We start from the raw sequence: 5,123 nt of genomic DNA, 5'->3' as shown, positions 1-5,123 counted from the left end.
ATCTTTCAACCCCTTCTTTGGGCTAGATGAACGAACTTCTCTCCACATGCTCAGTTCTGAGAGATAAGTGAGTGTGAAAGCCTTCCTTCACCTAGCTTGTTGGGAACACAAAGTTACTTTTCAGTTGCAAACACCACTCCAAACATATATATGGGGATGTACTAGCTCCAACTCGGTTTTACAGTGAAAACTGCAGGAACTTCAACCCGGCACTAGGAAACAGACTGAGAAACCAGAGTAATAGATTATCTTTCAACCCCTTCTTTGGGCTAGATGAACGAACTTCTCTCCACATGCTCAATTCTGAGAGATAAGTGTGTGTGGAAACCGTCCTTCACCTAGCTTGTTGGGAACACAAAGTTTCTTTTCAGTTGCAAACTCCAATCCATACATATATATGGGGAGGTACTAGCTCCAACTCGGTTTTACAGTGAAAACTGCAGGAACTTCAAACCGGCACTAGGAAACAGACTGAGAAACCAGAGTAAAAGTTTCTATTGCAAAACTTTCTCTTTGTGCTAGATGAACGAAAGTCTCTCCATATGCTCAGTTCTGAGAGATAAGTGTGTGTGAAAGCCGTCCTTCACCTAGCTTGTTGGGAACACAAAGATTCTTTTCAGTTTCAAACCCCACTCCATACATATATATGGGGAGGTACTAGCTCCAACTCGTTTTTACAGTGAAAACTGCAGGAAATTCAAACCGGCACTAGGAAACAGACTGAGAAACCAGAGAAAAGGTTTTTCCTGCAACGCGTTCCATTTGTGATAGATGAACGTACGTCTCTCCACATGCTCAGTTTTGAGAGATAGTTGTGTGTGAAAGCCATCCATCACATAGCTTGTTGGGAACACAAAGTTTCTTTTCAGTTGCAAACCCCACTCCAAACATATATATGGGGAGGTACTAGCTCCAACACGGTTTTACAGTGAAAACTGCAGGAACTTCAAACCGGCACTAGGAAACAGACTGAGAAACCAGAGTAAAAGTTTGTTCTGCAACCCGTTCCATTTGTGCTAGATGAACGATCGTCTCTCCACATGCTCAGTTCTGAGAGATAAATGTGTGTGAAAGCCGTCCTTCACCTAGCTTGTAGGGAACACAAAGTTTCTATTCAGTTGCAAACTCCACTCCATACATATATATGGGGAGGTAATAGCTCCAACTCCTTATTACAGTGAAAACTGCAGGAACTTCAAACCGGCACTAGGAAACAGACTGAGAAACCAGAGAAATGGTTTTTCCTGCAACGCGTTCCCTTTGTGATAGATGAATGTACGTCTCTACACATGCTCAGGTTTGAGAGATAATTGTGTGTGAAAGCCATTCATCACCTAGCTTGTTGGGAACACAAAGTTTCTTTTAAGTTGCCAAATCCACCCGATACATATACATGGGGAGGTACTAGCCCAAACACGGTTTTACAGTGAAAACTGCAGGAACTTCAAACCGGCATTAGGAAACAGACTGAGAAAACAGAGTAAAAGTTTCTCCTGAGACCCCTTCCCTTTGTGCTTGATGAACGAACGTCTCTCCACATGCTCAGTTCTGAGAGATAAGTGTGTGTGAAAGCTATCCTTCACCTAGCTTGTTGGGAACACATAGTTTCTTTTCAGTTGCCAAATCCACTCCATACATATATATGGGGAGTTACTAGCTCCAACTCTCTTTTTCAGTGAAAACTGCAGGAACTTCAAACCGGCACTAGGAAACAGAGTGAGAAACCAGAGTAAAAGTTTCCCCTGCAAACCCTTCCCTTCGTGCAAGATGAACGAACGTCTCTCCACATGCTCAGTTCTGAGAGATAATTGTGTGTGAAAGCCGTCCTTCACCTAGCTTGTTGGGAACACAAAGTTTCTTTTCAGTTTCAAACATCAATCCATACATATATATGGGGAGGTACTAGCTCCAACTGGGTTTTACAGTGAAAACTGCAGGAACTTCAAACCGGCACTAGGAAACAGACTGAGAAACCGGAGTAATAGTTTCTCCTGCAAACCGTTCATTTTGTGCTAGATGAACAAACGTCTCTCCACATGCTCAGTTCTGAGAGATAAGTGTGTGTGAAAGCCTTCCTTCACCTAGCTTGTTGGGAACACAAAGTTTCTTTTCAGTTTCAAACCACACTCTATACATATATATGGGAAGGTACAAGCTCCAACTCGCTTTTACAGTGAAAAATGCAGGAACTTCAAACAGGCACTAGGAAACAGTCTGAGAAACCAGAGTAAAATTTTCTCCTGCAACACGTTCCCTTTGTGCTAGATGAACGAACGTCTCTCCACATGCTCAGTTCTGAGAGATAAGTGAGTGTGAAAGCCGTCCTTCAACTAGCTTGTTGGGAACACATAGTTTCTTTTCAGTTGCAAACTCCAATCCATACATATATAAGGGGAGGTACTAGCTCCAACTCGCTTTTACAGTGAAAACTGCAGGAACTTCAAACCGGCACTAGGAAACAGACTGAGAAACCAGAGTAATAGATTATCTTTCAACCCCTTCTTTGGGCTAGATGAACGAACTTCTCTCCACATGCTCAGTTCTGAGAGATAAGTGAGTGTGAAAGCCTTCCTTCACCTAGCTGGTTGGGAACACAAAGTTACTTTTCAGTTGCAAACACCACTCCAAACATATATATGGGGATGTACTAGCTCCAACTCGGTTTTACAGTGAAAACTGCAGGAACTTCAAACCGGCACTAGGAAACAGACTGAGAAACCAGGGTAAAAGTTTCTCCTGCAACCCGTTACAATTGTGCTAGATGAATGAACGTCTCTCCACATGCTCAATTCTGAGAGATAAGTGTGTGTGAAAACCGTCCTTCACCTAGCTTGTTGGGAACACAAAGTTTCTTTTCAGTTGCAAACTCCAATCCATACATATATATGGGGAGGTACTAGCTCCAACTCGGTTTTACAGTGAAAACTGCAGGAACTTCAAACCGGCACTAGGAAACAGACTGAGAAACCAGAGTAAAAGTTTCTCTTGCAAAACTTTCTCTTTGTGCTAGATGAACGAAAGTCTCTCCACATGCTCAGTTCTGAGAGATAAGTGTGTGTGAAAGCCGTACTTCACCTAGCTTGTTGGGAACACAAAGATTCTTTTCAGTTTCAAACCCCACTCCATACATATATATGGGGAGGTACTAGCTCCAACTCGTTTTTACAGTGAAAACTGCAGGAAATTCAAACCGGCACTAGGAAACAGACTGAGAAACCAGAGAAAAGGTTTTTCCGGCAACGCGTTCCCTTTGTGATAGATGAACGAACGTCTCTCCACATGCTCAGTTTTGAGAGATAGTTGTGTGTGAAAGCCATCCATCACATATCTTGTTGGGAACACAAAGTTTCTTTTAAGTTGCCAACTCCACCCGATACATATACATGGGGAGGTACTAGCCCAAACACGGTTTTACAGTGAAAACTGCAGGAACTTCAAACCGGCACTAGGAAACAGAGTGAGAAACCAGAGTAAAAGTTTCTCCTGCAAACCCTTCCCTTCGTGCAAGATGAACGAACGTCTCTCCACATGCTCAGTTCTCAGAGATAATTGTGTGTGAAAGCCGTCCTTCACCTAGCTTGTTGGGAACACAAATTCCTTTTCAGTTGCAAACTCCACTCCAAACATATATATGGGGAGGTAGAAACTCCATCTCGGTTTTACAGTGAAAACTGCAGGAACTTCAAACCGTCACTAGGAAACAGACTGAGAAACCAGAGTAAAAGTTTCTATTGCAACCCTTTCCTTTTGTGCTAGATGAACGAGCGTCTCTACACATGCTCAGTTCTGAGAGATAAATGTGTGTGAAAGCCGTCCTTCACCTATCTTGTTGGGAACAAAAAGTTTCTTTTCAATTTCAAACTTCAATCCATACTTACATATGGGGAGGTAGTAGCTCCAACTGGGTTTTACAGTGAAAACTGCAGGAACTTCAAACCGGCACTAGGAAACAGACTGAGAAACCAGAGTAAAAGTTTATCCTGCAAACCGTTCATTTTGTGCTAGATGAACAATCGTCTCTCCACATGCTCAGTTCTGAGAGATAAGTGTGTGTGAAAGCCGTCCTTCACCTAGCTTGTTGGGAACACAAAGTTTCTTTTCAGTTTCAAACCCCACTCTATACATATATATGGGGAGGTACAAGCTCCAACTCGCTTTTACAGTGAAAACTGCAGGAACTTCAAACCGGCACTAGGAAACAGTCTGAGAAGCCAGAGTAAAATTGTCTCCTGCAAGACGTTCCCTTTGTGCTAGATGTACGAACGTCTCTCCACATGCTCAGTTCTGAGAGATAAGTGAGTGTGAAAGCCGTCCTTCAACTAGCTTGTTGGGAACACATAGTTTCTTTTCAGTTGCAAACTCCAATCCATACATATATAAGGGGAGGTACTAGGTCCAACTCGCTTTTACAGTGAAAACTGCAGGAACTTCAAACCGGCACTAGGAAACAGACTGAGAAACCAGAGTAATAGATTATCTTTCAACCCCTTCTTTGGGCTAGATGAACGAACGTCTCTCCACATGCTCAGTTCTGAGAGATAAGTGAGTGTGAAAGCCGTCCTTCACCTAGCTTTTTGGGAACACAAAGTTACTTTTCAGTTGCAAACACCACTCCAAACATATATATGGGGATGTACTAGCTCCAACTCGGTTTTACAGTGAAAACTGCAGGAACTTCAAACAGGCACTAGGAAACAGACTGAGAAACCAGGGTAAAAGTTTCTCCTGCAACCCGTTAAAATTGTGCTAGATGAATGAACGTCTCTCCACATGCTCAATTCTGAGAGATAAGTGTGTGTGAAAACCGTCCTTCAACTAGCTTGTTGGGAACACAAAGTTTCTTTTCAGTTGCAAACTCCAATCCATACATATATATGGGGAGGTACTAGCTCCAACTCGGTTTTACAGTGAAAACTGCAGGAACTTCAAACCGGCACTAGGAAACAGACTGAGAAACCAGAGTAAAAGTTTTTCCTGCAAAACTTTCTCTTTGTGCTAGATGAACGAACGTCTCTCCACATGCTCAGTTCTTAGAGATAAGGGTGTGTGAAAGCCGTCCTTCACCTAGCTTGTTGGGAACACAAAGTTTCTTTTCAGTTTCAAACCCCACTCCATACATATAT

Source organism: Camelus dromedarius, unplaced genomic scaffold, assembly GCF_036321535.1.
Source record: "Camelus dromedarius isolate mCamDro1 unplaced genomic scaffold, mCamDro1.pat HAP1_SCAFFOLD_178, whole genome shotgun sequence".
Taxonomy (NCBI): Eukaryota; Metazoa; Chordata; class Mammalia; order Artiodactyla; family Camelidae; genus Camelus; species Camelus dromedarius.
This window is presented reverse-complemented; position numbering follows the sequence as displayed.